Source organism: Pleurodeles waltl, chromosome 2_2 (assembly GCF_031143425.1).
Source record: "Pleurodeles waltl isolate 20211129_DDA chromosome 2_2, aPleWal1.hap1.20221129, whole genome shotgun sequence".
In the NCBI taxonomy this organism is placed as follows: Eukaryota; Metazoa; Chordata; class Amphibia; order Caudata; family Salamandridae; genus Pleurodeles; species Pleurodeles waltl.
In genome coordinates, this window is record NC_090439.1 from 568,544,317 (window position 1) to 568,570,075 (window position 25,759).

The 25,759-nt window shown below is 45.8% G+C and overlaps 1 protein-coding gene across 1 annotated transcript in view; it reads left to right on the forward strand.

Moving 5' to 3' along the window:
* Positions 1-25,759, forward strand: part of DSG2 (desmoglein 2) — a 439,785-nt gene that overhangs the window by 232,735 nt on the left and 181,291 nt on the right. The gene's annotated exons all lie outside the window — the stretch shown is intronic.

Below are 25,759 nucleotides of genomic sequence, written 5' to 3' on the forward strand. Positions count from 1 at the left end.
TCTGCACGCTATGCCTCTGCAGTCTAGGCAACACAAATCTAGTCCGCACAACTCCACTCTATGCCACTCTGCAACACTTCACTGTAAGCCACTGCACTCTTTGCTAATACACTCTGTTAGTGCACTTTACGTGTAACTCAACTCTACGCTCCTGCGCTCTACATCAGTACACTGTACGTCACTCTAATATTCTCTGCACCACTGCACTCTGCCATAAACCTCTGTGCCACTCTACACGACTCCATTCTACCCTGCACCTTTCCACTCTATGCCACTTCACTCTACTGTGAAACAATCTACTTTAAGCCACTTCACTCTGTGCCATTGCTTTCTATGCTGCTGCACTCTACCCTGCACCTCTCCACTTTGCCACTGCACTCTACTTTAATGCACTCTAAAGAACTGCACTATATGCCATTGCTCTCTGACACTTTACTCTGCAACATGGCACTCTCTGCCACTCTACCCTACACCACTCTACTCTATGCCACTGCACTCTGCCATTGCACTCTGCCACTCTACATCACTCCACGCCACTGCATTCTACAGCAGTATACTCTACACTACCCCACTGTGCACCACTCTACGCCACTGCACTCTGCCACGCAAGTCTGCTCTGCACTGTATGCCACTGCACCATTCTACACTACTGCACTCTGCCACTATATTGTATGCCACTCTACTCCACTGCACTCTATGCCACTCTACTCTGCTCCTTGCCATTGCACTCTAAACCACTGCACTCTAAACAACTGCACTCTCCTCTGCACCACTGTGCTCTATGCCACAGCTCCTATGCTACTCTACTCCACTCTACCATTATGCCACTAACTTTTAGCCATTCTGAACAGCAGCCTCTGTGGTGTATAACATGGCTAAAACACATTGGCAAAGGCAATAATTCTTGTGAGCAAATGCTGTCCGTTAAGCCTTTCATCGAGGACAGCGGACGGCAGGGTGAAATTACGGGCAGTCCGTGAAAATTAGGGATGGGTGGTCACCCTATCTCCATCAGATGTGATGCTGCTCCGACCTCGGACAGCGCTGTGCCCGGCTCAGATTATACTGTAAAATAGCAGCAACCCCTCTGACTCAGATACAGTGCCTTTGCCCAATGGCAGGGCACAATTAATCTGTTACCTTTTGGGCACAGACTCAGATAATAGGACATGTGATGTCAGAGAATAATTTGCTCAGCACACCATGACTACAATTGATATTAGGTTCTCCAGGCTGTCAGTCGACTGGATTCTTGACTAGACACTGACCTTGTCTCTCCTCTGGGCCCTTCCACTGAGGAGGATACATCTTTTGCAATGATGATGTGAAGCACTGTAGAGGTACTTGACCCCCAACTTCCCACTGAGCTCAAGACCAATGTGTTAACTGAGGGTCAACAACTGACTGCCTTTGACTTTCCTTCCGAAGTCAGACATTATTTTAGCAGCCAGGCGTCCCTCAACCAAGTCTATATACACCTGCCATTGGGATATGTTTGTTGCTTGGTGCACTGCCAAACAAGTCAAGCTTCTTCATGCCAAACTGCCTGAGGTGGTGGTGTTTTTGGCCCAGCAAGGTTTCGTTTTGGGCACCATTAGAGAGTACCTATTGGCTATCCTCACCTGCTTATGGTTGCCGGACCAGCCTTCATTATTTTAATCACCCATAGTGATGCAGTTTCTTGAGGATTTACAACATCTATTTTCCCCCACGTCTCTCTTTATCATGCCCCAGTGGGACTCAAATGTTTTGTGACATTCCTCATATGTTCTACTTTCAAACCTCGGCACAGCTGTCCTCTCAGGTTACTTAATCCTCAACATCTTTCTTGTCACCACAACATTGGCACGGAGGGTGAGCGAGCTACAAACTCTTTCTGTCAACCCTCCTTACACCATTCCTACCCAGATAAGCTTGTTCTGAGAACTCAAGTCTTATTTTTGCCAAAGGTTTTGACACAATTTCACATCTGGCAGACCATCACCCGCTTGCATTCTTTTCTCCATCCCACCCTTGTAAGGAGCAGGAGCAGGAATGATTGTCTATCCGCTAGACCAACAAAGAGCTCTTAGTTTCTATGTTGATTATACCAGAGCTCTTTATTGGATTCATTGGAGCTCGGAAAGGCAAGGCAGTGCAGAAAAGCACCATCTCTCGCTGGTTCATGCTCTTCATTAACATCTGCTATACATTATCCAAGAACGAGCCTCTGGAAAGCTTGCAGGCTCATTCTGCTAGAGCCAAGGCAGCTATGGGGGCAGCACTTCATACCTTCACGAAGCACTACTGTCTGGGCAGCCAAGTCCACTGAAAGAGCATTTTGCCCTGCCAGTGTTGGAAGACTTTTTGGTTTATGCCAATTCATATATCCGCCTCATGGGAAATACTGCTTTTGTATCTCTTCAAAATGTGAGGAATATGTGGTTAGTTGCTATCAGAAGAACAAGTTACTTAACTTGGGTTAATCCTTTTTCTAACGGCAGCTAGCTCACTGGCCTACCCGTCCTCTACACTTGTTGAACTAGACTTGTTTTTACATAACACCGTTTCAAATTCAACATGTGCACACAGGTCACAACCAATCTAGGATGGAGCTCTGCGTCTGCAGGCACATACTCACCAGAAAGCAGCTGATGTCTGCACACGTGTGACACCTATATAGGGCCCCGCACGTGTCTTCTGGAGAGGAGCAACATTAGCACGGACCTACATGGCACCATCTACTGGCAGACAGGGATATTACTCGAGATTTTTCCAGATCCACTCTGATGCCAGGAAGAATATTGAAAAGGTGAGTAATCTGTTGTCAGGGCACTCTACCAGAAAATGCATTATCGAAGGTAATAAACTTCTTTTTCTGAGCTTCACTAACATTTTTCAGCTTCACTTGAGTGGTCAAGTCAAGTAACTCAGTTAACCATACAAAGCGTTTGGGGTGATTTCCAGTTTTTTTTTTTTTTTAAGAGGATTACCTTTGCAGTCACTAAACTTTAGCAATTAGAGCTGCAAAAACCTACCAGGAATTTCGGTAGAGGAGAAAGTTGTCCAACCGGAGGAGAGAGATGAAGCTCTACATGTGTTATCAACATAATCCATATTCAAATTTACTTCCACCTTTCTAGATTTGAACAGCAGTCAGTAAGCCTGCAGGTAGCCATCATTGTGCTGTTCTCTTACAATCTCTCCGGGAATTAGCATCTTTAAGATTCAACTTATACAGTTTCAGCGGAGAGGACATACCCAACATCTTTTTTTTTGTTTTGTTTTTCGGCGTGTGAAGTTGTAAGGCAGGACTTAGTGTTTTTAGAGGATGCCAATATTCACCCAAATTTAAGGACTGTCGTCTTACAGCTGCAACATGAGCTGGGGCGTCATACTGGAATATGCAGTATCGCAGACCCATACCAAGACTGTCTTATGCCTTATGGAACACTCAAATGTTCGTTTTGGTGCTAGCGAACATTAGGATGGGGTGGATGTGGCAGAGTTGCTTTGTTAGTCTTATTTTATCACCGGCAGCCATCGTCCTCTTGTGTTTATTGCAGGTAGATAATAGTTTGCTTCCTTCCTGAAAACTGGCCCCAGTATTACTAAATCACTTTTCCAGTCCTCCCTTAAAATAGTCCTGCCATGAATTTCTCTGGCATCAGCCATTGGGTGCTTCTATCAGTCATCAGATTTAGGATGTCTGCTAACCAGTGAAAATCCAACCTATCTGAAACTGCAATTCTAAAGTCACTTGTTGGCCTCCCATCCAGCTAATTTGTGCCCTCTGAATTATGGGGTTCTGTATAGTTCAATGGCATCTGTCGCTGTAGATACACATGTTGTGCATAGCCCGCCATCTGGTGTTGGGTCGGAGTGTTACAAGTTGTTTTTCTTCGAAGAAGTCTTTCGAGTCACGGGACCGAGGGACTCCTCCTCTTTGTCTCCATTGCGCATGGGCGTCGACTCCATCTTCGATTGTTTTCTTTCCGCCATCGGGTTCGGACGTGTTCCTTTCGCTCCGGGTTTCGGAACGGAAAGTTAGCTCAAAATCGGAAAATTACGTCGGTATTGTTGCGTTCGGGATCGGGTTAGATAGCATCGACATCGAATCGAAACAATAACATCTCCGTTGCCCTTCGGGGTAGTTTTCGATCCCCCGTCGGGGCCTGGTCGGCCCGACCGCGTGTGACATTGACGCTGATGGAACGGACCCCGTTCCGATTCTGTCCTAAATGCCACAACAAATACCCATATACAGACCAACATACGGTCTGTAACCTGTGCCTGTCGCCCGAGCACAGGGAAGAAACTTGTGAGGCCTGTCGTGCGTTCCGGTCACGAAAAACGCTCCGTGACCGACGAGCCAGAAGACTGCAAATGGCGTCCACGCCGACAGGACACCGAGAATTCGAGGAACAAGAAGAAGTAGAAGCCTTCTCGATCCATGAATCGGACTCGGACGAATTCGACGACCATGAAACAGTGAGTAAGACGTCAAAAATAGCACACAAGAAAACTGACAAGGCCCAGGGGACGCCACTGCCATCAGGCCACGGCTCAACCCATAAAATCGGTGACCGACCATCGGCACCGAAGAAGGCCGAAATAGTGCAGAGATCGTCCGACTCAAGTCGAGACACAGGCACCCAGCCATCTCGGGACCGAGATAGTGCTGCCGACAAAGATCGACGCCGAGATAGCGGAGCCGAAGCTGCTCGACGCAGAGACAGCGGCACCGAGGAGGATCGACGCCGAGAGGGTTCGACTCCGAAAAAGAGAAAAGTCGCCTCGGAGCCGAAAAAGAGCGTGGACGTAGTTTCGGTGCCAAAACGACCCGCAACTGAGCCAACTACCAGTTCCTATTCAGAGGAACAATCACTGTCCTCTCAAATGCGAAAGCATAGATTCGAGGAGGAATTACAAACCACGGAGGTGGACCACACTCAAAAACGGATTTTTATACAGAGTGGAACAGGGAAAATAAGCACCCTTCCCCCTATTAGGAGGAAGAGGAGACTTGAATTCCAACAAGAACAAGCACCACAAACAAAACTGGTGAAGAAGGTAACTCTGCCACCCTCTCCTCCACCTGTAGCTCACATTTCACCGGCACAGACTCCGTCACATTCACCGGCTCACACCACCTTAAGCCAAGGTGACCAGGACCAAGATGCTTGGGACTTATACGACGCCCCAGTGTCGGACAACAGTCCAGAGGCGTATCCTACAAAGCCCTCACCACCGGAAGACAGCACAGCATATTCACAAGTGGTGGCTAGAGCAACAGAGTTCCACAACGTGTCTCTACACTCGGAGCCTGTCGAGGATGACTTCCTCTTCAACACCCTCTCTTCCACACATAGCACCTACCAAAGCCTGCCTATGCTCCCAGGAATGCTAAGGCACGCAAAGGACATATTCAAAGAGCCTGTCAAGAGTAGGGCAATAACACCGAGGGTGGAAAAGAAATATAAAGCACCTCCCACAGACCCAGCTTTCATCACCTCACAACTGCCACCAGATTCGGTTGTGATAGGGGCAGCTCGCAAGAGAGCAAACTCTCACACATCGGGCGATGCACCACCCCCAGATAAGGAGAGCCGCAAGTTCGATGCAGCCGGTAAAAGGGTCGCAGTACAGGCTGCAAACCAGTGGCGCATCGCTAACTCTCAAGCGCTCCTAGCGCGATATGACAGAGCCCACTGGGACGAGATGCAACACCTCATTGAGCATCTACCCACAGAACTACAAAAGAGGGCGAAACAAGTGGTTGAGGAGGGCCAAAACATCTCCAATAACCAGATACGCTCCTCTATGGACGCAGCGGACACAGCAGCAAGAACAATTGACACAGCAGTAACCATACGAAGGCACGCGTGGCTACGAACATCTGGTTTTAAACCAGAGATACAGCAGGCGGTGCTCAATATGCCATTCAATGAGCAACAATTGTTCGGACCTGAAGTGGACATATCAATTGAGAAGCTAAAAAAGGACACTGACACTGCAAAAGCCATGGGCGCGCTCTACTCCCCGCAGAGCAGAGGCACTTTCAACACCTTCCGCAAGACAACCTTTAGAGGGGGGTTTCGGGGTCAAGCCACACAAGCCAGTACCTCACATTCAACACCGTCCACCTACCAGGGACAGTACCAAAGGGGAGGCTTTCGGGGCCAATATAGAGGAGGACAATTCCCTAGAGGCAGGGGAAAATTTCAAAGCCCCAAAACACCTACAACCAAACAGTGACTCACACGTCACTCATCTCCTCCACACAACACCAGTGGGGGGAAGAATAAGTCAGTATTACCAAGCGTGGGAGAAAATAACAACAGACACTTGGGTCTTAGCAATTATCCAACATGGTTATTGCATAGAATTTCTACAAATCCCTCCAAACATACCACCAAAAACACAGAATATATCAAAACAACATTCGGACCTCCTAGAAATAGAAGTTCAAGCATTACTGCAAAAGAACGCAATAGAACTGGTACCAGATACACAAACAAATACAGGGGTATACTCACTGTACTTTCTAATACCAAAGAAGGACAAAACGCTGAGACCAATCCTAGACCTCAGAACACTAAACGCATACATCAAATCAGAAGACTTTCACATGGTCACGCTACAAGAAGTGTTACCATTGCTAAAGCAACAAGATTACATGACAACCTTAGATCTCAAAGACGCGTATTTCCATATACCAATACATCCGTCGCACAGAAAATACCTAAGGTTCGTATTCAAAGGAATACATTACCAATTCAAAGTATTGCCGTTCGGTTTAACAACCGCACCAAGAGTCTTCACAAAATGCCTAGCAGTAGTGGCTGCACACATCAGAAGGCAGAAAATACACGTATTCCCGTATCTAGACGACTGGCTAATCAAGACCGACTCACTGACAAGGTGCTCACACCACACAGATCAGGTCATACAAACCCTCTACAAACTCGGTTTCACCATCAACTATGCGAAATCACACATTCTGCCGTGCAAAGTACAACAATACCTAGGAGCGACAATAGACACAACGAGGGGAATAGCCACTCCAAGCCCACAAAGGGTTCAAAATTTCCAAAAGATTATACAACGCATGTATCCAACACAAAAAATACAGGCGAAGATGATATTACAACTCCTAGGCATGATGTCCTCATGCATAGCCATTGTCCCGAACGCAAGACTATACATGAGGCCCTTACAACAGTGCCTAGCATCACAATGGTCACCAGTACAGGGTCGCCTTCTAGATCTGGTGTTAATAGACCGCCTAACATACCTCTCGCTTCTATGGTGGAACAATATAAATTTAAACAAAGGGCGGCCTTTCCAAGACCCAGTGCCACAATACGTGATAACAACAGATGCTTCCATGACCGGGTGGGGAGCACACCTCAATCAACACAGCATACAAGGACAATGGGATGTACATCAAACAAAGCTGCATATAAATCACCTCGAACTACTAGCAGTTTTCCAAGCATTAAAAGCATTTCAACCAATCATAACTCACAAATACATTCTTGTCAAAACGGACAACATGACAACAATGTATTATCTAAACAAACAGGGGGGGGCACACTCGACACAGCTGTGCCTTCTGGCACAAAAAATATGGCAATGGGCAATTCACAACCACATTCGCCTAATAGCACAGTTTATTCCAGGAATCCAGAATCAACTTGCAGACAATCTCTCTCGAGATCACCAACAGGTCCACGAATGGGAAATTCACCCCCAAATTCTAAACACTTACTTCAAACGTTGGGGAACACCTCAAATAGACTTATTTGCAACAAAAGAGAACGCAAAATGCCAAAACTTCGCATCCAGATACCCACACAGGCAGTCTCAAGGCAATGCCCTATGGATGAACTGGTCAGGGATATTTGCGTACGCTTTTCCCCCTCTCCCTCTCCTTCCATATCTAGTAAACAAATTGAGTCAAAACAAACTCAAACTCCTACTGATAGCACCAACATGGGCAAGGCAACCATGGTACACAACACTGCTAGACCTATCAGTAGTACCCCACGTCAAGTTGCCCAACAGGCCAGATCTGTTAACACAACACAAACAACAGATCAGGCATCCAAACCCAGCATCGCTGAATCTAGCAATCTGGCTCCTGAAATCCTAGAATTCGGACACTTAAACCTCACACAAGAATGTATGGAAGTCATAAAGCAAGCTAGAAGACCATCCACTAGACACTGCTATGCAAGCAAATGGAAAAGGTTTGTTTGCTACTGCCATCATAATCAAATTCAACCATTACACGCATCTCCAAAGGATGTAGTGGGTTACTTACTACACTTACAAAAATCGAACCTGGCCTTCTCTTCCATTAAAATACACCTCGCAGCAATATCTGCATACCTGCAGATTACCCATTCAACTTCACTATTTAGGATACCTGTCATTAAAGCGTTTATGGAAGGCCTCAAAAGAATTATACCACCAAGGACACCACCCGTTCCTTCATGGAACCTCAACATAGTCTTAACTAGACTCATGGGTCCACCCTTTGAACCTATGCATTCTTGCGAAATACAATTCCTAACCTGGAAAGTTGCATTTCTCATCGCCATCACATCTCTAAGAAGAGTAAGTGAAATTCAGGCGTTTACAATACAAGAACCTTTTATCCAACTACACAAAAATAAAGTAGTCCTAAGGACCAATCCTAAATTTTTGCCAAAGGTTATTTCACCGTTCCACCTAAATCAAACGGTAGAGCTACCAGTGTTCTTCCCACAGCCAGATTCCATAGCTCAAAGGGCACTACATACATTAGACGTCAAAAGGGCACTAATGTACTACATCGACAGAACTAAAAACATCAGAAAAACTAAACAACTGTTTATTGCATTTCAAAAACCTCACGCAGGAAACCCAATATCGAAACAGGGTATAGCCAGATGGATAGTTAAGTGCATCCAAATCTGCTACCTTAAAGCAAAAAGACAACTGCCCATTACACCAAGGGCACACTCAACCAGAAAGAAAGGCGCTACCATGGCCTTCCTAGGGAATATTCCAATGCACGAAATATGTAAGGCAGCCACATGGTCTACGCCTCACACATTTACCAAGCACTACTGTGTAGACTAGCTATCCGCACAACAAGCCACAGTATGTCAAGCCGTACTAAGAACCTTATTTCAGACTACTTCCACTCCTACAGGCTGAGCCACCGCTTTTGGGGAGATAACTGCTTTCTAGTCTATGCACAACATGTGTATCTACAGCGACAGATGTCATCGAACTGAAAATGTCACTTACCCAGTGTACATCTGTTCGTGGCATCAGTCGCTGAAGATTCACATGTGCCCACCCACCTCCCCGGGAGCCTGTAGCCGTTTGGAAGTTAGCTTCAACTTTGTACATTTGTAAATTATATTAAAACTTAAATAGGTACATACTTATTCACTCCATTGCATGGGCACTATTACTAACAAACAACTCCTACCTAACCCTCTGCGGGGAAAACAATCGAAGATGGAGTCGACGCCCATGCGCAATGGAGACAAAGAGGAGGAGTCCCTCGGTCCCGTGACTCGAAAGACTTCTTCGAAGAAAAACAACTTGTAACACTCCGACCCAACACCAGATGGCGGGCTATGCACAACATGTGAATCTTCAGCGACTGATGCCACGAACAGATGTACACTGGGTAAGTGACATTTTCATTCTTATTCACTTTAAAATCAATATTGCTTCTACTAAGAACACTTTCTAGAATCTTTAGCTGCTTTGTGAGTCTTAAACTTTCTGTGCATTGCTGAAATACAGTAGCTGCATCTTACCTCCTCTCACATGGACGCTAGCATCTGTCTGTCTTTACCTCCTTGAGAAATTCACCACTTGTTTGCAACATATAACAGCCCTGCATGAAGGCTTCTGTTGAGGATTGGAAAGCAAGATCTCATTTGCCGTAGACTCCATACTTTGAGCAGCGTCCCAGTGTTCAGATGAAGGTGTATTCACTTTTTCAGGTGAAGAAAGGCAACAGCTTAGGGTCTGGAAAAATAGGATCTCATTTCAATGTGCAGGTGAAGATGTATTTGGTTTTTCGCACTTTATGAATCATAAAGCCTTCTACAAAACAAGCCCAGGGACTATTATTCAAATGCATTTCCAGTTGGTGACTACTGACTCCAGTTCTTCCTTTGAGCTTTGTGTACATATCTGATTGGAAATTAGCCATCTGAAAATCCACAAAACTGTGTAGTCTTGCCGCTTCATTCATTCAGGTTCTCTGATCACAAGTACTAAAGGTGCTTTATGGTGCTGTAAGATATGTCTGAAGTGACAGATTGCTCTATAAAAAGAGAATGTAGCATAAGCAACTTCTCCAAATATTCAGGAAAGGAAGTTCAAGTAAGACACGCATACTACACAAACTACTGCAGACAGAATATCTTCAGTCGGGAATGCCCAGCTTTCGGACAAGGGCAGGGCAGCAAAGTGAGTTTCTACTCTTATATGTCTATACTGAAAAAGCAAAATTTGGGGTCAGCACTCCTTAAACAAATCTTTAATACGGCTTTAATGTTATGCCTACAAAAATTATGCCAGTAAATTCTAAGTTTCACTTGTTTCACCATGCACAGCATGTGAATCTATAAGACTTTTGTTGCAAATAAATGGTTATAACCAATGGTAAACATTTTGAAAATGTAATATTTGTAGGTGTCTGTGCGATGCAACAAGCCCCCTCTGAGTTTGCGGAGGTTGTAACAGACATCTTAATGGTGTATACTGCTGAAATCCTCTTTTCTCACCCCTCCTTCGCTTTTGCAATCAACAGACAGTGAAGTTGCACCAGTGCCAGCAAATTACATTGCTCTAGTAACTGCACTCTTTGGAAGTGCTGAAGCTCTTTAGATGTTGCCTGGCACGATTATGACTGCATGATCCTCCTCCCAAAATTTGGAAGGATGTATGGACACTGAACCATGGAAATCTGTGGTGTGTGCTTGTACTTTCCCTCGTTGGGCTGCAAAAATACTGAACCTCTTTAGCCCCCTACCTGCTGGCCCATTGTGCAAATTAAACATACTCTGTGAGCCAAGAGGGATCTTGTGTGTGGCATAGGTGGTGTTCTGGCAGGGGAAATGGCGGTGGGCTTACTGACATGGTTTCATAGGAAAGCTGCACCCACAGTTGCAAACTCTGCTCTCAGACTAGCGGCACTTGAAAAAACAATTAAAGGAAAAAAAGTGTGTTTTTTTTTCAAATACATTTGTGTGTTCTAATTAAACCATGTTCATCTGGAAATTTGCAATTCCTTCTTTCAAATATAAGCAATAAAAATGAACTGCTGTAAAGACTCTTGTATCTTTACGAGACTGGATTAGCGGCGGCAGCACTTCTGCTTGTAGGCACCTAAGTCACTCTGAAAAACCTCTCAGAGAAAATCGTGGTGGAACAAATCTTACACTTTTCTGTTGTTAGCAAAGAAGTCTCTTACTCACACACAGGCAAGAAAGAAGACGCAGGATAGTTTTCAATACATTTCTTAAAAATACTGCAATCTGCAATAAAATGCATGAGCTGCAATGATTTGGATAATGACAAGTAACAATCAGGATTGTAAAAATAAGCAATGTAAATATGAACAACCCCAACATATTGCAATAATCAGGAATATACAGTGCCTCCCTAAAGCGTACTATCTAAACTAATGAGAGCAAGGCATGAGAAATCTAATCTGCCCGTGCTGTGCCCATTAGAAGCGTCCCAACCCCTGTTACCTTAGGACAAGGTCAGACTCCAGTCTCCAAATCAGGCTTCATAGAGACACAAATGCTGAGGTCTGCTGCAAAGTGACATGCATGTAGAGATCGCATATCCTGGGTGGTACGCGCTCACAAGGTCTCACCCCTTGATCTCACAAGGTGTTTTTGTAAGGCACATGCTATTGTTTGTGCAGACATCCTGACGTGAGTATGCACCTAAATATTAGATTGTGTGCGCAAACTTGTATCGGCAATATCATAATAAATGCCTGACATGTTCACATTCTGTTCTTGTCCAACGTAAAGCAATGTAAAACATGATGACAATCCAGTCCAATACATACATTACAGATAATAACGCTTTCATTAAATGGCAACTGATAATAGAATAAAAAAATTTCTTCTTAAATGCAAGCAGTGCCAAAATGAATAAAAGCGAATAATAAAATCAAGCATGTTATCTAGTTAAAAAGGCACAGGACTGCAAGATGAAGCGGAGCTAAACTCCTGTACCCAGGCAAATTAAAATGGACCTACGACAGAACAGTAACCCATTTTGCGCTTTATGTACCCCTGAAAGAGGTAACCATTATATCTGTAGCAGACTTAAGCTTTTTTACAAGTTGAGAACATAAAGGGCAAGCTTTTATTTTAGAGACCGAGCGCTTTATAAAACCACCTGGTTATGCCTGCTGAACCTTCCTTGAGCAGTAAGGAGAAGGTTTTGTAGCTCACCAATAAAGTCCACTGTCCCTTTGTGGCTGTGTGACACCAGTGCGAGGTAAGGAGATAAGTTAGAAGCCTGATCATGGGCTGCTAATTGGCCCAATATGCTTTAAGAGTAACAGTCTCCGGAGAAAGCAACTGTGCAGTTTTATTTTATTCTGTTATCAACTTACTGTCATTGTTTTTCGGTTTTAAAGAAACTGCTTCCCCCAAGCACTCCCTCACCCCCATCAATAAAGTCCTCTTTGCTTGGTGATTGTGTGACATGGTGTAGCCAGTATGCGGAAAGGGGTGGAGTTAGATCTCTGATCACTTGCTGATGATTAGTCTGAAATGTTTCAGACATATAATGGACCTAGGAATAGTGTGCAGTGTGTTGTGAATTTATCACAGTAATGCCAAAAAGGTGACAACCTACTCCATCTGACCAGTTTTTCTGGAAGTTCTCAGGTAAGGTGTTCTTCAAGATTCCCATGAAAAGAACTGGCAAAAACCTTAGTTCAAATCCCTGGAAGCTGTCCAGGTTCACAAAATACTTAAAGGGCTCCATAAACTCTGGGGTCTCGCTTCAAGCTTCTAAGACAACTAATCCACAAATTACCTTAAAAAAAATCACAGGATACTCTTTGCATTGACTCAATGATTACATCAAGTGTGGATACTAGCCCTGGCTCCAATCTAAATCAGGCATCTGTAATTGAGTCTGTTGCACAGATTCATTGTAGAGGACATACTTAAAATTGACACTTTTACACAATTTCTTTGTAACCAACATTCTTAGAATTATTCCTTCATAATTGAGTTATCATTTGTAAACCACCTTTCATTATCAATCAAAGGCAGGTAATAAGGAAAATAGGTTACCGAGTTTCACACTAGTTGGTAGGTTTTTTATGCGGGGTTATGTCTCAGCAAAGTCTCCTTTGCTCTTTATAATACCATGCCACACAAGGGCGTGAATGATATTGCTCTTTTTACAATAGACTCTAGTCTTACTGCAGCCATGAAAACGTTAAACTGGCAATCTCACAACCTTGAGCCGCAGTTCAATTTATTTTAAATCCTTAGCAGCGCTAGTTTAGACACCCAACTTCTCATTCATCAGTCAGAAAAATAATAATAATAAAAATACGAGGAAAATAGAAATGGGTGACTACCTTTTCATCTGTAAGTTTTACCCCGTTGTCAGATTCACAAAGACAATATACTCTTACAACGGGCAGACGCTGCTGGTGGTAGAGATATTTATTGATTATTGGTTGTCCAAAATCGTGCAATACTCAGCCAGCAACTGAGCTGCAGCATATAATGATACTGCATTGTGTAACGGCTGTGCAGCAATTCATGTGGTAGGAGCTAATGAATGAAAAACAGGTATGCAGGAAAACTGCTTAATTTTTTCAGTGCACACAATATATAAAGTTTAAGGATAGTGGTTATTTGAACAACTCAGGATTTATGGTTACCCTTAATATCATGTGATTGAGAGGGCATTTTGCAAAATGTTATTTCTTGTACTGTAATGGTTTAATTTTTAGCAGCCAACAATCAGGAGAAATTCAGTTGATAATAACAGATGTGTTTTTTAAATTTTTTTATTCTGCATTCCAACACTTCTCCCCATAAAAATGGTCCCCACATTTGTGGCTTGACCTATCGCTCTCTGCAGGAAAGGCTCCAGAACACCACATGGAGACATTTTTGCCTTGCAAATTAAACTATTTTGGCAGTGTGGGTAGCTGCAGTATTTGGCCCATACTCAGCACACCTAAAAAATTCAAGACTGTTCTGTTCTGAAAACTAGACTCAGCAGAATTCTCAGTGGTGTGCCTTGCATGGATTACACTGGTTTTTCTTACCCAGAATGTTTGTAAACCTCAAACTTTGAGTAGAATCCCACATTTTCCTCACATTTCTGTGAGGCAAAGTTCTGAAATCTATGGCGATTCACAAAAATCCCTCCACCCAGCATTCCCACACTTCTCCCAATAAAAATAGTATCCCACTTGTGTGGCTGAGCATATCGTCTGTGGCAGGAACTGATGAAGCCTTTTCTTTTTTAAATCTTGTTTTAGGTCAAGTGTTCAAGCGCTCTGGCCTTTTGTAATCTGTCTATGGGCTTTTAACCACGCCCTCCGCACGGCCATCACTATCACTCGTTCATGGGCTTGCCTTTCAAAAATCCTGTTATCATTGGTAAATGCTTTACGTTTGGCCATTCACCCAGTTACATGGATAATGCTTATACGTTTGACTGCGAGCTAGCTTCTTTTTCCTTTTGGGTCTCTCCTTCGTACACGTGGCGGCCGTGGTGGTGTGAATTGGCTTGCTAATGTCAACTGTTTTACCTTTCATTTTCAATATATGTGGCAAGAAAAGTCCAGTTAGGAACTTACAATGCTAATAGCTCTAACTTGAGCAAATGCGAGACCCATTACTTTACAAATGCTTGCTTTAAGATATATAAAAATATATCCCTAGTGGACTTTCTGCCACCTTCTTCCCCAACCCACCCTTCCACCCCCTATGGTGATCTGGGGTGAACTCCCGAATCACCTCCTCACCCCCATGGAGAGCAGAAATATGTTTATTTTTTGGGGTGAGAGAGCACATGCCCACGCCCAGCAGGGCTGTTTGCCTCCCCCAAAAAAATATTCTTGGTGATTAGAGGATGGATCCTGGCCTAGGGATGACTGTCCATGGTTGATCCCCAAGCAAGGATCCACTAGACAGAGGTACCGATGGAAAGGGTACCACTCCTGCAGAGTATGTGCTCAGTGGGCGGAGTTATGCCCAGTTTCACAAATGAAAATAGACCATATTCACTGGCACTGTCTACTTTCACTTTTGTTACTGTGACATCCATGAGCTGTGCCTCACAGTAAGAAGAAAAAAAACATTAGACACGAGCCAAGCTCATACCTCACTTCTTAGCTTTTTTTTTTTCTTTTCTATTAACGAAAAGCCTTCTGGATTTCTTTGTTTATTCTGTGGACATCCACCTCACTAATGTGCTGGACATGAACATTTGATCCACCACATTTAGGTGGTTAAAATAAATGTTCTTAAGTAATAGTATTAATAGGTGTAGAGATGCATTTCAGAGCTTAGTTGAGTGGCCAACTCTTTATAACTGTTTTTTAAAAGTTATCTATTCATGAAATCTTCTGTTTAGGTTACTGTAAGACAAGGGGTGGTTGCAATGTGGTAAAAAGTCAAAACGTCTTTTTTTGTTTTGTTTTTTACCTGATAACATGGTTTATGTCCCATCTTATATTATAATCCAACTTATTTAATGGAATTAATTCATTATAGAGATCATAAACCCATTGCTGATACACATGATTGACGCTTGAAATTTTTTAACTTTAGACTAAAGCAAGTTGTCTTCCTCATCAACATCTTTAGAGCAGGGTGTGCATTGTATGTGACACTGTAACTGTTCAGTCATCAAATTGTTACATATAAGGCGCAGTTTTCTTCATGTGTTTGAATTTTCTCCTTGAAACCAAATTGTTAATTAATAAAATTACCAAAAGTGCCGTAAGCGCCTTAGTTCGTTGTGAGATGTTGTAGGAAGTTGGCTCTGTATGTGCTATTTCAAAGTGAGGAATAGCATGCACAGAGTCCAAGGGTTCCCCTTAGAGGTAAAATAGTGGTAAAAGAGATAATACTAATGCTCTATTTTGTGGTAGTGTGGTCGAGCAGTAGGCTTATCCAAGGAGTAGTGTTAAGCATTTGTTGTACATACACATAGACAATAAATGAGGTACACACACTCAGAGACAAATCCAGCCAATAGGTTTTGTTATAGAAAAATATCTTTTCTTAGTTTATTTTAAGAACCACAGGTTCAAATTTAACATGTAATATCTTGTTTGAAAGGTATTGCAGGTAAGTACATTAGGAACTTTGAATCATTTCAATTGCATGTATACTTTTCAAGTTATTCACAAATAGCTACTTTAAAAGTGGACACTTAGTGCAATTTTCACAGTTCCTGGGGGAGGTAAGTTTTTGTTAGTTTTACCAGGTAAGTAAGACACTTACAGGGTTCAGTTCTTGGTCCAAGGTAGCCCACCGTTGGGGGTTCAGAGCAACCCCAAAGTCACCACACCAGCAGCTCAGGGCCGGTCAGGTGCAGAGTTCAAAGTGGTGCCCAAAACGCATAGGCTTCAATGGAGAGAAGGGGGTGCCCCGGTTCCAGTCTGCCAGCAGGTAAGTACCCGCGTCTTCGGAGGGCAGACCAGGGGGGTTTTGTATGGCACCGGGGGGGACACAAGCCCACACAGAAATTTCACCCTCAGCGGCGCGGGGGCGGCCGGGTGCAGTGTTAGAACAAGCGTCGGGTTCGCAATGTAAGTCAATGAGAGATCAAGGGATCTCTTCAGCGCTGCAGGCAGGCAAGGGGGGGCTTCCTCGGGGAAACCTCCACTTGGGCAAGGGAGAGGGACTCCTGGGGGTCACTTCTGCAGTGAAAGTCCGGTCCTTCAGGTCCTGGGGGCTGCGGGTGCAGGGTCTTTTCCAGGCGTCGGGACTTAGGTTTCAGAGAGTCGCGGTCAGGGGAAGCCTCGGGATTCCCTCTGCAGGCGGCGCTGTGGGGGCTCAGGGGGGACAGGTTTTAGTACTCACAGTCGTAGAGTAGTCCGGGGGTCCTCCCTGAGGTGTTGGTTCTCCACCAGCCGAGTCGGGGTCGCCGGGTGCAGTGTTGCAAGTCTCACGCTTCTTGCGGGGAGTTGCAGGGTTCTTTAAAGCTGCTTCTTGAAACAAAGTTGCAGTCTTTTTGGAGCAGGTCCGCTGTCCTCGGGAGTTTCTTGTCGTCGTCGAAGCAGGGCAGTCCTCAGAGGATTCAGAGGTCGCTGGTCCCTTTGGAAGGCGTCGCTGGGGCAGAGTTCTTTGGAAGGCAGGAGACAGGCCGGTGAGTTTCTGGAGCCAAGGCAGTTGTTGTCTTCTGGTCTTCCTCTGCAGGGGTTTTCAGCTAGGCAGTCCTTCTTCTTGTAGTTTGCAGGAATCTAATTTTCTAGGGTTCAGGGTAGCCCTTAAATACTAAATTTAAGGGCGTGTTTAGGTCTGGGGGGTTAGTAGCCAATGGCTACTAGCCCTGAGGGTGGGTACACCCTCTTTGTGCCTCCTCCCAAGGGGCGGGGGCCACATTCCTATCCCTATTGGGGGAATCCTCCTTCTACAAGATGGAGGATTTCTAAAAGTCAGAGTCACCTCAGCTCAGGACACCTTAGGGGCTGTCCTGACTGGCCAGTGACTCCTCCTTGTTTTTCTCATTATCTCTCCTGGACTTGCCGCCAAAAGTGGGGGCTGGGTCCAGGAGGCGGGCATCTCCACTAGCTGGAGTTTCCTGCGGTGCTGTGACAAAGGGGTGAGCCTTTGAGGCTCACCGCCAGGTGTTACAGCTCCTGCCTGGGGGAGGTGTTAGCATCTCCACCCAGTGCAGGCTTTGTTACTGGCCTCAGAGTGACAAAGGCACTCTCCCCATGGGGCCAGCAACATGTCTCTAGTGTGGCAGGCTGCTGGAACTAGTCAGCCTACACAGATAGTCGGTTAAGTTTCAGGGGGCACCTCTAAGGTGCCCTCTGGGGTATATTTTGCAATAAAATGTACACTGGCATCAGTGTGCATTTATTGTGCTGAGAAGTTTGATACCAAACTTCCCAGTTTTCAGTGTAGCCATTATGGTGCTGTGGAGTTCGGGTTTGACAAACTCCCAGACCATATACTCTTATGGCTACCCTGCACTTACAATGTCTAAGGTTTTGTTTAGACACTGTAGGGGTACCATGCTCATGCACTGGTACCCTCACCTATGGTATAGTGCACCCTGCCTTAGGGCTGTAAGGCCTGCTAGAGGGGTGTCTTACCTATACTGCATAGGCAGTGAGAGGCTGGCATGGCACCCTGAGGGGAGTGCCATGTCGACTTACTCGTTTTGTCCTCACTAGCACACACAAGCTGGCAAGCAGTGTGTCGGTGCTGAGTGAGAGGTCTCCAGGGTGGCATAAGACATGCTGCAGCCCTTAGAGACCTTCCTTGGCATCAGGGCCCTTGGTACTAGAAGTACCAGTTACAAGGGACTTATCTGGATGCCAGGGTCTGCCAATTGTGGATACAAAAGTACAGGTTAGGGAAAGAACACTGGTGCTGGGGCCTGGTTAGCAGGCCTCAGCACACTTTCAATTGTAAACATAGCATCAGCAAAGGCAAAAAGTCAGGGGGCAACCATGCCAAGGAGGCATTTCCTTACAGATGTGCTTAAACAAACCAGCCATATGCCAGTCATCACAAGAAGTAGTCCAATTCATCCACCCTAGGGTTTTTTCTTCCACCAAGGAGCAGACACTACTCAAGTAGGAGGGATGATCTTTGTCCTGCAGGCATTGCAGTATAGACAGAGTACAGACAATTTTTAGTAGTCCCCTCATTCACGCTGCCTTTCTATCTCCAGTGGTGTTCTGACACATGTAAATTCTTTTTTTTTTTTTTTTTTTTAATATGTTTATTGGTTTTATTTTTCAAAATATGATACAAATTGTTCAATTTGCAACCACAGGATAAATCAATACAGTAGCTAATATCTAAGTAATGTAACAATCACACACCCCTCCAATATGCACTTTACGGAACACTTCTAATCTTACAGTATCATTTCTGGCTGCACCCTCCATGGGTTTATCCTTCATTGTTTATTTTATATAGGCATTCGCTCGTGACCTGTGTGCACCTTGCTTTGCATGCATGGGTTCCCTAGATGCCTGAGGGGGGCATCAACTGGATTAGAGTATGCGGGTGGCTCCCCTGGTTTTCTGCTCCTCACGTATCGCTAGACCTGTGGTGACATAGATTTAGTGGGCGATTATTACTAGAGAGATGGGAGGAGATGATGTGTGTACACTGTGGTGCCTGGGTGTCCTATGAATTTTGTTTCCGTGATGGGGGATGCAGGGGAATTTATGCTGTGGTTGTCGCGATTACGCGTGCCCCGATTCAAGGAGGCTTCTCATCGTTTTTGGCCTCCAATTTTGTTACCATATCCTCCCAGGTAGAGCATCCTGTGTGTTGTCGCCCTTCGCGCACCATTCTTTTTAGTACCTGATATTCAGTGCGAGCCCAGCGTATTATTAGAGAGTGCCAGGATTTCAGATCGGGAGCCTTAGGGGCTTTCCAATGCATTGCTATTAACCTTTTGTACATTAAAAAGGCCAGGTCTATAAATTTGTGTAAATGTCTTTGTTTTTTTGGTCTCTTCCTAAGTCCCAGCAGGCAGGACCCGGGGTCTGCTACCAGTGCAAGTCCCGTTAGCCCAGATACCTCCTCTACCACCTCCGCCCAGGCCGTTTGTATATTCGGGCAATCCCATACCATGTGGTAGAAGGGTGCTGACGGTATTCTGCATCTGGGGCATATTGATACTGCATCAGGGAACATGCGCTTTATTCTGGCTGGGGAAAGATATGTTTGATGCGTGTAATTGAATTGGGTATATCTAAATCTGGGATTCCTTGACACACCTCTGATGTGAGACAGGGCCTTGGGCCAGTCTTCCAGTGGGATCGGAGTGGGGAGTACTGCATTCCATCTACCCCATGCTTTCCATGTCTGTGTATCAGGGGTCTTGTTGAGGATTCTATATAGATTGGATATTATTTTTGTTTGATCACTATATTGTAGAAGCTGGTGGAGCACAGGGGAGATCTCTGGCTCCAAGGTGCCCATTCCCCATATTTTCTGATTTCGTGACATACGGCATGATATGTCAGGAACTGTCCCGGATTTATCTCCGTGAGGGCCTGGATAGCCTCAAACGTCATTAATTTACTGTCTTCATAGCAATCCCCTACTGTCAGTATTCCTGCTTCATTCCACAGCTTTACAGCTTGCATTCTAGCTGCATTTCCCGCCAATAGATAATTTAGCGGTACGTGTGGAGAGTATGGGAGCTTATCCGCTCTTTTTTGCACATATCTGGCCCAGCACGCATACGCGGCTGCAAGCAAAGGGTTGACCAGTGCCACTTTGGGGGGCTTTGACGACAGCCAATTTAAAAGGGGGGTCCTGTTCCGCCGAGGCTCTAGGCTCGTAGGTTCCGCTTGCTCTGGTCTGTGGATCCAATATTGGACCCATTGAAGTTGTGCGGCTGCGTAGTATTTTTCAAAATTCGGAGTTCCTAGGCCACCGTTATCCAACGGGCGTTGTAATGTGGATAGCGCCACTCGCGCTCTGCCACCTCCCCAAATGAGCTGCAGTAGTGCTGTGTTTAAATTGCTAAAGAAGCTTTTGGGAATGATTATCGGCAGGGCCGCAAAGTAATATAGAAGCCTAGGTAGAATCAACATACTGACAATCGCCACCTTGCCGGGTGGCGAGAGAGGGAGCTTGTTCCAGAATTGTAGGGAGCCTTTTATAGAAGTTAGCGCCTTCCCCAGGTTCCCATCTCTTAAGTCTTCCGTGGAATGATATATGTTTATCCCAAGGTATTTAAATGTTGTAGGGCACCACTTAAGGTGTCCTACCTCTGGGGGATCATGGTTGTTGGGAGCCCTTTTTACCAGGGGAAACACACACGACTTCTCCCAGTTTACCACAAGGCCAGACAGGCCTCAGAATTCAGCCAATAAAGATATTACAGGTGGGATAGCTGCACAACCGTTCCTGATATATATCAAAGCATCATCTGCATATAGTGAAATCGTGTGGTGTAACCCATTCCTAATAATTCCCCATTCGTGCTCCATTAGGCGAACTTTTGCCGCTAACGGTTCCATTGCTATGGCAAACAGTAGCGGGGATAAGGGACATCCCTGCCGTGTCCCCCTGGAAATCAAGAAACTATCAGAAATCACCCCGCCTGACTTCACCCTCGCGCTCGGGTTAGAATACAATGTCCGGACCCAGCGGATGTAATTAGGGCCTATTCCCATACGGGCCATCGTGGCCAACAGGAAGTCCCATTCGAGCGTGTCAAAGGCCTTTTCTATGTCTAATGAGAGCACCATTTCCTCCTGTGCATTCTTGGGAGTATCTCCTATTATGCTCAGCAATCTACGAATATTTAGGAAGGTGTTACGCTTTGGGATGAAGCCACTTTGATCTGCATGAATCAATAAGTGCATGAGGGGGGCTAACCTATTGGCCAATATTTTGCCTAATATTTTGCAGTCTGTATTTAACAGCGATAGTGGTCTATAAGATTTCACATCCGTGAGGTCTCGACCCTGTTTAGGGAGTACCACTATCATAGCTTCCCTTTGAGATACGGGTAAGCTTTCTTTAGTCCACGCCTCTTGGAACACTCCTAGCAGATGGGATTTCAGGCTGGGTAAATAGGCTTTATAATACTCCGAAGGGAGGCCATCTGCGCCAGGCGCTTTGTTCCTGGGCAGCTGTGCAAGGGCTAATTCTATTTCTGCTGTTGTTATGGGGGTTTCAATTCCATCTCTATATGTTTGTGGTAGTTGGGGTAAGAAGGAGTCCGCCAGAAAGGCCTCTAGTTGTGTAGCTGTGCACGAAGTACGTTTAGTGTATAAGTTAGAGTAGTAATTCCTAAACGTCTCGTTTATTTCTACTTGTGTAGTAGCCATCTCATGCGCGCCCACCCGGATGGCCCCTATCGGAGCCTGCTGTCTATCCTCGCGGAGTTATAGTCGTGGCAGCTGAGCCTGCTATCTGCCTCATTGTATTTTAAGCGCTTTTCTTTAAGGACAGTGCTGGTAATTTCCCCCCGTGCTACCGCTTTTTCCGCAATCCTTAGCTCCTTCTCAAGTTTGCTCATTTCCGTCTGTAAGGAGCGTCTCACTCCCCACGTAGTGGACATGCATATTCCGCGGGCCACTACCTTGTGGGCATCCCATTCTATCGCCCGGGTTGTTGCAGACATAGCGTTTATTTCCCAATATTGGCCTATAGATTTCCCCAATGTTGCAGCGAATGCTTGATCTTGTAGAGCCTTCGCCTGGAATCTCCAAGTGGGAATTACCTGACGTGCCCTGCCCCAGTTCAGTGTTACCCGCAGAGGCGCATGGTCCGAAACTGTCTTTGCCAAGTATTCGGATTCAGTGATCAGCGCCCCTATTTCGCGGGTGCCCCATACTATGTCTATTCTAGTGTGGGTGTTGTGTGGGACCGAATAAAATGAATATTCTTTTTGCTCTGGATGGCCTAACCGCCATACATCATATAGGCCCATAACATTTGCCCATTCTTGCAGGGGGCTTGCAATCTTCCTATTAGTTGATGCGCTCTGGTGGGCGCTGGTTCTGTCTAATGCTGCTACTGGGGTGCTGTTAAAATCACCTCCCCAGATGGCTAGGGGCATGGGATGGGACAGCAACGTTGGGGTGAGAGTGGTAAGAAAGCCTGTGATGCCACTGTTGGGGGCGTATACCCCGATCACAGCCATTTGTCTACCATCTAATCTGCCCTCCATTACTACGTACCTCCCTCCCTGGTCTATCTTGTGTGTTGACATGAGGAATGGAACTCCTGCTGCTATCCAGATCAACACCCCTCTCGCAAAGGTCGAATATGTTGTGCCTATCAACTGGCCCCCCCACTTCGCGCGCAGGTCTCGTAAATCCCCCTCTAGCATATGTGTCTCTTGCAAAATAGCGATATGCACTCCTAGTCTTTTAAGTCGGGCATGCACTCTAGCCCGTTTGCTCGCCATCCCAAGGCCCCTGACATTCCATGTTAATATAATATACTGGTTTCCCATGTTGTTTCTAGAAGACATCTTGTAGGGTGCAGGAGGTATGTTGCTGTATTGTGGGTCTGGGTTTTAATATTGGCCCACCTGGTCTCTGCCTTTCTGCTGCTAATATTTAGATATAGCGGGTGCAGGTCCATCTTTTGTGCATTAAGTAATTCCGATCGCTGCATTTCTACTAAACTACTAATCCCCACCCCCCTAATTAAACCCCCTATACTACTTACAACTACAGTGAAACTACAAAACTTAAAAATGTGTAACATAACTCTTATCCAGTTGGATTTGCATAGTGGGATTCTCATATCTTACAGATGTGGCTCTTGTAAGGGGCTCACATCGTGCCGCAGACTAAGTCTGCCAATATCTTCAGGCGCCCCCCCCCCCCCTTGGCATAATTCCGTTCCCTCTGACCCCACCCACCCGCCACATGCCACCTACTTGTGCCCCAAATCACTTAGTTTAGTATTTATATCAAAGATGTATATTGTTGGAAGCACTTTATCCCCACATCTCAGCAGTGTCGCGGAGTCTCTGTAAGTTTTCCAGTTGCAAGCGCCGTCCCTAGTGATCTCTCTGGACCTGAGCAAATAGTTTATAGTTCATCGGCAGATCTCGGGGTGACCTTCGGCCCACCTAGTTCTCCTGTTACCGTGGATGCGGAGCTGGCTGTGTCTGAGTCCGGTTCCAGCTCCTCAAGTCCGCTGGGAGTTATACTGCGGCTTTGCATGTGTAGCGGCGTCTCTTTAAGCACTTTTGCTCTTTCCTCTGCTGCTTGCCAGTCATTGGGCTGGCCTCTGGTGCGCCGTTTGGATCGCTTCCCTGCAGTGGGTCTCCGCCGTTTCTCGTCCTCTTCTGCATCTTCCCGGGGGTATGCAAGGCCCTTGGCGTGGAGCCATGTCCAGGCATCCTCGGGGCTGGTGAATATATGGGTACGGTCCTCCATCACTACCCTTAACTTGGCTGGGAAGAGCAGGGCATATTTTATGTTCTGTTCTCGTAAGCGTTGCTTGATTTTAACAAAAGAATTACGCTGATTCTGAACCTCTTGCGTGAAGTCTGGGTAAGCGTTGATGTTCGAGTCTTCATACTTGAACGGGCCCTTAATGCGGAATTGTTGCAATATTGCGTCTCGGTCTCTATAATTCAAGAACCTGGCAATCAATGGTCTGGGAGACTGGCCGGGGGCTGGAGGCCTGCCCGGGACTCTGTAAGCCCTTTCAACTGAGAAAAACTTGGATGGAGCCCCATTTAACACCTCCTTAATTAGCCACTGCTCTAGGGAAATTTCTGATTCCGGTTGACGCATACGTTCCGGAAAGTCCAGAAATCTCACGTTATTTCGGCGCGCCCTGCTCTCCATTTCCTCCGATCTTCTCCAGAGTATCTTCAGCTCTTCATCCATGCGCTGAATTTGTTTTTGGTTCCCTTGCGCTATTGGAGTTAGTTCCGCTATTTCAGCTTCAGTTGTTTTTACTTTTTCGGCTAGGCTTCGATGATCCACTCGTAGGAGATTCAAGTCTTGCGCGACTGCATCAATTCTGCCCTCCAGGGATGACTTAGTGTCCAGTATTGCCTGCAATACTTTCTCGAACTGAGCAGAATGCGCTAGAAGTGTGCTTTCCAGAGATTGTAGGGATGGGCCAAATTGTTGATCTGTAGGTGTTATCGCTTGGGTAGTTCGATCTGGGTTCTTGGTTGACTTGGCTCTACCGGCCATTTTGGCTGTTGTGAGATTGCCTCCCAATCTACAGAGACTACTCACTGGTGGACTTGCGATTAGGCAGCAAAGCAAAGGAACATTTAGTCCTAGTTTGACTTATTATGGCCTGTGTGTTCAGCGACAAATACTGCAGCCATTGATGAATTCAATGTTCCAACTATAAGTTCTTGTGGGGCTGTCCACCGGGCCCACTGGAATGTGCAGAGGATGCAATCGTTAGGGGAGAACACTCGTTTCTTCTTGTGTGGCGGAAGGGCTTGGTGCCAGAGGTTTCCCTCAGATAGAGGGGAGAAGTGCTGGACGGTCGGGAGAGGCGCCGGGACGTGGGAGAAATCACGGGTTGGGGCGATCGCAAGACGCTGCGAATAAGCCTTGCGCAGCTAGGAACATTTGCGGCAGGAACCCATCGCTAGGGAGTCCAGGGCAGGCCACACATCCACAGTCTAGCCCAGCCAACCTTTCTGCGTTTGTTGAATAATCTGTGCTCCCAGGAGCACGCAATCCACATCCATCTTGCCCTCTTGCGAAGATGGAGAGGTGGGGTGAAGGGGGGGGGGGGTGCTTGCCGTTCCCAAGGTTTACCTCCTCCGTTTAATTTTGGTGATCCCCTCCTCGCAGGTGCCCTCCTCACCTTATTCTTTAATTTTTAATTTTTTTTTCCTTCCTTTTTTTTTTTTTTTTTAAATAAAAATATTTCTGCGCCTGGAACCCCCGCAGCCTGCTGGGCCGCCGCCGCTTCGCGTCTACTTTACCGGGTCTCTTCTCCGTCCCTCTGCTGCTTTCACCCGAGCCAGCCGCCGAGATCTAAAATGGCGCCTCAGCTCCTCAAGCCGGTGTCCCGGGGCGCCTAGCAGG